The sequence below is a fragment of the Phoenix dactylifera genome, chromosome 5 (assembly GCF_051530095.1).
Source record: "Phoenix dactylifera cultivar Ajwa chromosome 5, Ajwa_hap1_PhDact_Kaust_v1.1, whole genome shotgun sequence".
In the NCBI taxonomy this organism is placed as follows: Eukaryota; Viridiplantae; Streptophyta; class Magnoliopsida; order Arecales; family Arecaceae; genus Phoenix; species Phoenix dactylifera.
Window position 1 is genome coordinate 24,098,879 of NC_143194.1, and position 10,840 is coordinate 24,109,718.

Here is a 10,840-nt window from a genome sequence, read left to right on the forward strand (position 1 = left end):
CCCAATCGTATGCTATGACTGCAAGAGACCGGGACATATTCGTTCCGAATGCCCACAACAAAAGAAGCATTTTGGAAAGAAGAAGAAAAAGGCATTGAAGGCAACATGGGATGACAGTGACACATCATCCTCCGAGGAAGAGAAGGAAGAGACCGCCAATCTATGCTTCATGGCGCTCGAAGATGACGAGGTATGTCAAAACCCAACTATAAATTTTACTTTAGAAGAATTATATGATGCTTTTCAAGAACTTATGGGTGATTGTAGTATGTTAGGAGCAAAGAATAAAGAATTAAAAGCCTCAAATCAAAAACTAAAGGAAAATATTGAAAACCTATTAATTGAAAAGGAGAGCGTTAAAAATATGAACACTACTAACCTAAAAATCGAAAATTCAAGACTTAGCACTGAAAATGAAAAGGCAAAAACACTAATCAAGGAATTAAATCTAAAAGTAAATTTCCTACTCAATAGTAATACCTCACTTGCGCAAACTGTTGAATCTCTTAAAAAAGATATGAAAGAACTAGTTAAAGAAAATTTGAATCTTAAGAATGAGGTACATAAGTACAAGCCAATTGTTGAAAAATTCATACAAAGCTCTGAAAAATTAAATCTTATTCTTTCAAATCAAAGAGTTGTTTTCAATAAAGCTGGATTAGGATATAAAACTAATAAGCAACAAAAGTATCTAAAGAATTTCTTTGTAAAAGCAAAAGACGTAAAAACTGAAAAACCAACATGCTTTCTTTGTAGAAAGAACGGACATAAAGCCTACTCTTGTATTCAAAGAAAAATCCAAACTAACAAGGGTACATTTGTAAAAGCTAAAAACATAACTAAAGTATGGGTGCCTAAGGGAGTCAACTACACTAACCACGAAGGACCCAAGAAAACTTGGGTACCTAAGAGCTTCACATGATCATTTTGCAGATATGCCTTGCAGCCGGAAAGAAAAAGAGAATGTGGTATCTTGATAGTGGTTGCTCAAGGCATATGACCGGTGACAAGAGTCTCTTCGTCACCTTGGAATCAAAAGAAGGAGTAGTCACATTTGGAGACAATGCTAAAGGTCGAATTATTGGTGTTGGTAAAATCTCCATATCACCGTCCTCATTTATAGATAATGTATTGTTAGTTAATGGACTAAAACATAATTTATTAAGTATAAGTCAATTTTGTGACAAGGGCTTTAAAGTGTCATTTGAATCATCACTATGCATAATTAATAGTCCAATTGATAATGAGATCATACTCACAGGACATAGGCATGGAAACGTTTACATGGTAGATCTTGATGATCTCACCATGAGGGATGGCCAATGTCTTGTAGCCATGAATCCCAAAGTCAATGAGACTAGTTGGTTATGGCGTCGTAGGTTAGGGCATGCTAGCATGGATTTAATCTCTAAATTGATCACAAAGGATCTAGTCAAAAGACTACCAAAAATAGACTTTGAAAAGAATAAAATTTGTGCGGCATGTCAATTAGGGAAACAAACAAGAAGTTCTTTCAAGTCTAAGAACATAGTCTCAACATCAAAACCCTTAGAACTAATTCACATGGATTTGTTTGGACCCACTAGAACTGCTAGTCTAGGGGGTAAGAAATTTGGTCTTGTCATTGTTGATGATTTTTCACGTTTTACATGGGTTTCATTTCTTGCACACAAAGATGAGTCCTTTCTCGCTTTTGTCAAGTTTCATAATAAGGTTTCGAATGAACTCAATCTTAAACTAAAAGCAATTAGGAGTGATCATGGTACCGAGTTTGAAAATCAACACTTTGAAAAGTTTTGTGACGAAAATGGTATCAATCACAATTTCTCGGCACCTAGGACACCCCAACAAAATGGGGTGGTAGAAAGGAAGAATCGCACACTAGCAGATATGGCTCGTACCATGTTGTGCGAATCGGATCTACCAAAGTATTTCTGGGCTGAAGCAATAAATACCTCATGTTATATCTTAAATCGTGCTTTAGTTAGATCCATCTTAAAGAAAACACCGTATGAATTGATAAAAGGTAAGAAACCAAATATAAGTTATTTTCATGTTTTCGGTTGTCGATGCTTTATTTTGAATAATGGAAAGGACAATCTCAGTAAATTTAGTGCTAAATCAGATGAGGGGATCTTCTTAGGTTATTCCTCATCTAGTAGAACATACAGGGTCTTCAACAAGAGAACTCTCGTTGTTGAAGAATCCATTTATGTTGTTTTTGATGAAACTAATGGAGATTCTTCTAGAAAAGAAGAAGATGGTGATGCAGGTATACTTGAAGACCGAATAAAGGAATTCTCCATACAAGACAAACAACATGAGGATGAGGTCAAGGAAGATACAAATCAGCAAGATGAAGAAGGTCAACCTCCATCAAAAATTCAAGATTTTCCTAAAGAATGGAGGTATGCACATGGTCATCCAAAGGATCTAATCCTTAGTGATCCTTCACAAGATATAAGAACTAGATCCTCTTTAAGAAACACTAGTAATTACCTTGCTTTCGTATCACAAATAGAGCCTAAATCACTAGAAGAAGCTGAAAAAGATGATAATTGGATGAATGCTATGCAAGAGGAATTAAATCAATTCGAAAGAAATGAAGTTTGGACTCTAATGAAAAGACCCCCTAATGTTTCAATTATAGGTACCAAGTGGGTGTATAGAAATAAACTAGATGAAGATGGAATAGTAATAAGAAACAAAGCTAGGCTAGTGGCCAAAGGATATAATCAGGAGGAAGGAATAGATTTTGACGAAACTTTTGCTCCTGTTGCTAGATTAGAGGCTATTAGACTACTTTTAGCATATGCATGCTTCATGGATTTTAAACTTTATCAAATGGATGTAAAAAGTGCATTTTTAAATGGCTATATAATGGAGGAAGTTTATGTAGGACAACCTCCAGGTTTTGAAAATCACTTACATCCAGATTATGTTTATAAATTGCATAAAGCAGTGTATGGACTTAAGCAAGCCCCTAGGGCATGGTATGAAAGGTTAAGTAATTTCCTAATTGAGAACAAATTCAAGAGAGGAAATGTAGACAAAACCCTCTTTATTAAAAGAAAAGGAAATGACTTATTGCTTGTACAAATTTATGTGGATGATATAATTTTTGGTGCTACTAATGATAGTCTTTGTCAAGAGTTTGCCAAGCTTATGCAGGGAGAATTTGAAATGAGCATGATGGGTGAGCTCAACTTCTTCCTTGGGTTACAAATAAAACAATCAGAGGAAGGCATCTTCATCAGTCAGTCCAAATACATCAAGGAAATGCTGGAAAAATTCAAGATGAAGGATGCAAAGGAAATCAGCACACCCATGGGCTCAAGTTGCAAGCTAGACAAAGATGAAAAAGGTAAAAGTATAGACTGCAAATTATACAGAGGTATGATAGGCTCTCTACTTTATCTTACTGCTAGTAGACCAGATATATTATTCAGTGTTTGTATGTGTGCTAGATACCAAGCATGTCCTAAGGAATCACACTTGCAAGCTGTTAAGAGAATTTTTAGATATCTAGTAGGGACATCTAATGTAGGCTTATGGTATTCTAAACAATCTGACATAAACTTAATTGCTTATTCCGATGTTGATTTTGCCGGGTGCAAACTCGACAGAAAAAGCACAAGTGGCACATGTCAATTCTTGGGTGCCAATTTGGTTTCTTGGTTTAGCAAGAAACAAAATTCAGTTGCTTTGTCCACAGCTGAGGCTGAGTACATTGCAGCTGGAAGCTATTGTGCCCAAGTTCTTTGGATTAAGCAACAACTTGAAGACTTCGGTATCAAAATGGATAATATACCAATTAAATGTGATAATACAAGTGCAATTAATTTAACAAAAAATCCTGTCCAACACTCTAAGTCAAAGCATATAGAGATTAGGCATCATTTTATTAGGGATCATGTGCTGAAAAATGATGTGATGATTGAATATGTATGTACAGAAAATCAATTAGCTGATATCTTTACAAAGCCCCTTTGTAAAGAAAGATTCAATTTCTTAAGGAATGCCTTGAGCTTGTATGATCCTAGCAAATGAGTTGAATTTGTATTGGATTACTTTGCTACTCAAACTAGTAATCAACCTCAAGGTAGACATAAGTGAAAACATGAATTCATCTAAGCTAAATGACGAACTGTTTGACTTTCCGGAGGATGGTTACCCTCCCTTGGACTCTTCATGGAGATATTTTCAGAACCTATTTCATAGGTATTCGAAATTTGGTCAAACATTCCTCATTTCAATATTAATAATTCAAAAAAAAATTATTATCAAATTATTATAGGTTGTATCATTAAGGGGGAGGATCACAAACAAATTCACTCTAAGTTTATCAAAAGAGATCATATTGATTAGGGTAATTAAACAAAATTGGAAGAAGATAGAATACAGTCTGAAATTTTTCAGTGCCGGAGACGTCTCTGGCAAATCGCAGAGACGTCCCCCCAAGGGGAGACGTCTCGCCTTAGTCGCGGAGACGTCTCGGGGACCGAATGAGGGCTTTTTAAATAGGTCGAAATCGCTCGAGCCGACTCGAGCTTTCTCCCTCATTCCCGACCAAAACGGAAAACCCTAGCCTCCATTTGCTCTCCACCTCAAATCCCAGCCTCCGTTTGCTCTAAATCACAAACCCTAGCATCCATGGCACCAAAGAAAGCTAGGACAACCCGTGGGAGGCGACCTAGAGTAGCGGCCGACGGTGAGGAACGGCGGGAAGAACCCTCCGCGCCTTCTCCTCCGGTTGCTCCGCCGACCACGACGATTTCCTGTGCAAATTGCACAGTCACGACTGGTAGGTACATCGATTTCTCCTTTTTAGATCATGAGGGGTTCTCTATTGGAGAGAGACTCCGAGCTCAAGGGTGGGAGCACCTTTGCACACTAAATACCTCGACCTATCCCGGCCTAGTTAGAGAGTTTTTTAGCAATATGGCATTAGGGGACCAAGGGTACACTGGATGTGTCCGGGGGACATTAGTGGAAGTAAATGAAGATGTCCTATCCACTGTCCTACAAATCCCTAAGGACGGTGAGGCTCCAACCTCACTTCCCCAAAGGGAATTAGCCCTAAATCTGCTGTTAGGACAAGAGGACTGCGGCCCTCTTGATGTTATCAACTCCCAAGACCTAAACGCCGAAATGAGATTACGTTTAAGTATTGTCAACCGGGTCTTGTTTCCCAAAACCGGTCGCTTCGATTTTGTTTCGGAGCGAGACTTAGCTATTATGCATCATATCCTACAAGGGATCCCTCTAAACCTTCCTAGACTCATGCTAAATTACATTGCCCTATGTCATAGGTATTCTAGGTTTAGTATACCCTATGGCATGATCTTTACCTTAATCTTTAAACACTTCAAGGTTCCCATTCCAACAAATGAACCTGCAAAGGCCTTGAGAAACACCGACTACTATAATGAGGGCACAATGAGAAGAATGGAGTTTCATAAGATAGATGGGTCGTGGGTCAAGGTTCCAAAAAGAAAAGCACAAACCATAGAGCCTGAAATCCCACATCATGAGTCTGACCATCACTCTCCTCCACCTAGCCACATGAACATCCCTAATATTCCCTCCAGCTCAGCTGGACCTTCCACGTCCATGCCACCACCTCCTCCAGTCAGTGGGCCCTCCTTCCTATCAGAGGATCAGATGCACACCTTAGCATCTGCCATTTGCCAGCAGATAAGGGAGGAGATGAGATCCATGATCTCCACAGAGTTGGCCCCCATCAGAGCTTCACATGAAGGGCTTCTACAAGAAATGAAGGATATTAGAAGTCAAATTGAAGCTACAACACAAGAAATAATTGGTGTGGGTGCCACCCAAACCATCAGATCATTAGAGCTCAAGGACAGCTTGAAGAGCATTTCCAAGAGTCTTAAAGAGCTAACAAAGCCAGATGGCAATGTGAGCACCTTAGTTGCCCAACTCAGAGGAAGAATTGAAATGGCAACTATAGAGTTTGAGGCACTTGTGGCAGGTTTCCACAAGTCACAGGGAGATCAATTTAAGACCCTCATGGATTCTATCAATGCATTCATAGATGCAGCTTGTAAGGCTTATGCACAAAGTACATCTAGTAGGCCCCATGAGCAACGTCGCCGATGATGGATATCTTGTAGGATCTTCTTTTTGTAAATCCTAGGCTATTTTGAAACACCTTTTGTATTAGAAATCAATACTTGTAATGATTTCTTCTTTTGACTATGTACTGACTTCAAAGGTTTATGATGACATATGAATGAATACAATCTCTTTTGAACACTTTGTGTACATTGCCAATTCTGCGTATGTGTTTCTGTGATTGTGTATGTGATTGTATGATATGCCATAAAAATCTTATCACATACCTTGAGTGTTCAAATTTGATACAAAGAAACAATGCACATAAAATAGGGGGAGCACATCTTGTGATAACTATGTTAAACTAAAAGATAAGTCTGAAATGAATTCCAAAACAAAGGGGGAGTGATATGAATACATTAATAGAAATGACTTGGACAGGGGGAGCACAACTTGAATATCCTTGAGTAAAATGAATGCTGAATTCCACTATAAATTGAGTCTTAAGCACCTAAGGATAATTTGTCCCCTTCATGTTGCTGACAAAAAGGGGGAGTAGATAGTATATGGAATGCAAAATTTATAATAGATATTGAATATGGAGATATTGAAAGGGGGAGTATGAAAGGGGGAGTAGACATGGATATTGAATATGGAATGCAAAATTTTTTAATCATACTCCAAAGTTGAATTAGGAAAGATAAAATTGAAGAATATTGATTTTAAGATAATTGCCCTTCTGGAAAAGAAAGGGGGAGTCAAAAAGAATCTAGCTTTCAATTATCTTCAGCATCAATATTTCATTTTAACTTGATTCAAACTCAGTTCATATGCCAAAATCATTTAAGAACTATAAAGATCAATCTTATGCACAAGGAAAGAACTGAATTGAGTGATGCACATTGTATCTAGGCCAAAATATTATACTTGTACATCCGATCAAATACTGTGTATATGTTTAAATTTTAAATTTTGCATATACTCAGTGTTTTGTCATCATCAAAAAGGGGGAGATTGTTGACCCCCTAATGGATTTTGATGAATACAAAACACTAGAGCATAATTTCATTATATCTTAACAATTTAATTAAGGAATTCATGTGTTTTATCTAAAATATTGTTGAGAAATGTCTAGGCAAGTTCCCATAATTTTTATGAATTCATTGAAGAACATTTTGAGTTAATGAAAAAGTTCAGGGACAGCCGAGACGTCTCCTGATAGTTTCAGAGACGTCTCTGGCACAAACAGGAAGAACTGGCACACTTGGAGACGTCCCCGGCACCTGCCGAGTCGTCCCCGCGTTAGCGGAGTCGACTCTCTCAGTAGCGGAGTCGACTCTCTCAGTGGCGGCAGAAAGGCAGTTTTCAAGAGATATGCGCGAGACGTCCCCACTGTACGCCGAGTCGTCCCCGCAGGTAAAAAGGAGAGTTCCCGAGTCGTCCCCAAGATAGCCGAGACGGCTCTCTTAGGGTTTTCCAGAGAATGGTTTTTTCGGTGATAAGGCAGCGGAGTCGACCCTGAGACAGCGGAGCCGTCCCCATGCATAAAGTGCAGACGAGCCGAGACGTCTCCTGAAATAGCGGAGTCGACTCTCTCAGGGAATTCCAGAGGACATGTCTTTCGGAGATAAAGAAGCGGAGTCGTCCCCAAGGCAGCGGAGTCGTCCCCACTCAAAAAGTGCAGACAAGCCGAGACGTCCCCGTAAAGTGCCGAGTCGACCCCAGACAACATAAAAAGTAAAATCCTGTAGGCGAGACGTCCCTCATTGTAGCGGAGACGTCCCCGGAGCGCCTGGGACGCGACTGACAGCTTTTCAGGTTTGGTTTGAATTTCAAATCCTTCTCTTTTTGTTTCTAACGGCTATATTTGCTTTTTGGGCTATAAAAAGGGACCTCTTAAGTGGTTCTCAACAACTCTTCACCAACCAAAAAGCTAGATCATTCAAGAGAGAAGTTAGAAAGAAAAGCTCAAGGGAGTGAGTGCATTCAAGGAAGGAAATCAAGTATTCTCAAGTCTCCCAAGCGATTTCAAGCTCAACCACTCTTGTGCGCTCGGGATTCGAAGCTCACACTCAACCCTACGCGCTCCACCTCGGAAGAATCAACATTTCCCACGCTTCCAACGGCAAAAGGATTCTTCCGGGTTACATTATTCATAATTGTTATATTTGCTTCTTAGAGCTTTTATTTCCTTTTGTAAACTCTTTTATTGTGGTGCTTGTTCCAGTCAAGGGACTTGGAACAAGGGAAAGGCGTCCCAAGCCTAAGAGAAATTGGGGGTTTTAGGGTTTGTTGTGAGCCCGGTGTAAAACAACGAGTTGGGTAGTGAACTCGCAAAACTACCGTACTGTAATCTTGGATTATAGTGGAAATTCCCAAAGGCGCTTTGGGGAGTGGATGTAGGAGCGGTGAAGGCTCCGAACCACTATAAAACCGTGTGTTTGTGGTTGTCTCTTCTTATCTCTTTATCTTTATTTTAGTTCATATATTTGTGTGTTTTATTTTTAATTAGGCAAAAAGTTTTTAAAACACCCAATTCACCCCCCTCTTGGGTGACCATCTCTGGGCAACACATTGAGATTAAGAACCCGCACTGAGTTGAGACATTAGGATGTCCTACAAAAAAAAAAATTGATATTAACTTGGTTCAATAATAAGGTGAAATAGAAGTAGATGAAATGACATTAATTTCAGGTCAAAACAACATATGATTGAAACTTGACTTTTGATTCATCATGAACTTTTAAACTAGGATAGCATACAAAATGTTTTCTACTACATTCAGTTAGATTCAATTAGTTAGAATCAAGTAGTAAACACATGTTTGATTTGAAATCTAGTAACGTTAATTTCAAACAATAAACTATTGATAAATTTCTAATAACTTCAAATAATAAACATCTGATAAATTCAATTAGAGACCTAATAAACTTCATTTGAAAGAATACTATGAGCAGTGACATTAATTTCAAACAATAAATATCTAATAAATATCTAAATAAATTCAAGTAAAGCCTTAACAAACTGCATGTCAAATCATAGAGGCCTAGAGTTCTGGTGCAAGGAGTAGGCCTACGATTTCGGTGCAGGGAGCCAGTCTAGGGTTCTGGTAGGCCTATCCATGATTGCGCAAAGAGGGTCAAACAAGTTTTGAGTGGGAAGGAAGAACTTTAAGGGATGGAGAACTGAGGTACATGGAAGCAGGAGGCCGTTGTCGCCCGACGAAAAGAATCGAGTTAGGTAGGAAGGGAAAAGAGATCGATTATTAGAGAAGGGGATAAATGGAGAAGGTTCCGACTTCGTTTTGATCATTGATTGTTCAAGGTTATTTTGGTCATTTCATAAAATTATTCTAATATCCAATTTTGGATTAATGATTTGCCTAATGATATGGGTTAAAGTGTACGCTTAACATAAAACTCAAAGGTGTAAGTATAGGTTTTCCAAACTAATTGGTGTAAGAGTAATTTGCATCTAACCTCAGAATAGTTTTTATAATTTACTTCTTTTTTTTTGTTTTGGGATACATAGAAGTCATCGTCCTCCGATTTGGATGGACGGTGGATGATGATGATGAGAGGGTACTCTGGCCAGGATCGAAGTCTGATTCAGGACCCGGTATCCTTAGATTTAGGCCATCACCTACAATATGCGTGCGAGGAGAATTGGGAGTATGATGAGCAGCTTTTTTGCACGAGTGCATAGAAAAGCTATGCGAACTGGAATCTCTAGTGCAGTCATATTTGGGATGTACACATATTTAGATTGAGCACGCCTGGTCTAGCTCAAGGCTGGTGCATTTCGTAATCAAATCAATATCAAATTAACTCATTTTATCTTTAATAAAGGAGTTTGGATCCTCTCCAATTTATATCTGAGTTAGAGACGATTATTTTTTAATCATGGTCATCTGTGATTGACAAGATGATCATGATCGGATAGGCCCACCCACACGCTATTCCATGCAAAGTGCGGAATATATCCGATCACGAACAACTGTAATCGGAGAATTGTTCACTCCAGTTTAGATACAAACTGGAGAGGATTTGGACTAAATAAAATCAAGCTACTCACAAACATCTTGGTTAAGCGAGCTAATGAAAACTTGAAGTTCTTTGAGGCTTTGAACTAAATTTTACCATTATATCTTAAAATTGTGGCCCAATATGGAATATGTTACTCATGATAGTGTAGTGAAAAATTTGAAAGATAAAAGTTCAAGAATACTTATCTCAAAGCTAAAATAAATTTGGAAGAGAAAGAGAGGGATTTGGGAGATTGGGTGATAGTGGCCATTGTATTTGGATGGTTAGTCGAGGTTAAACATTGGATCCGAAATTTACATGGCACGGAGTAGGGGTTGAGAGGATGGATGTGGGGGACAAGTGCAGCCACCCCCAACAAATGGATTAGGTCTAAAGTTGCCGTTTGATTCCACAATGCGAGTGCAAGTGATCCAGGAATTGCTGTTACTATGAGCATTGGGCATGTGCTTTGCAAGTGTGGCCAATCGCGAGGGCAAACTCAATTGGTGATATCAAAAAGAGCAAAAAAAAAAAATATCTATTTTGATTTAAATGACAATTTGTTGTCACATTATATAGGCTACATAATCAAGATGTTGCTGTTATCTAAGCTTGTCAGTGTTTATAGGATGGATTGATTTTTATAGAGATATGTGTGAAGTAGCACATTATCACCAATTAAAATTGTTATTTTGTTTTTATTTTCATTATTTTGTAATACAATGATTGATGATTAT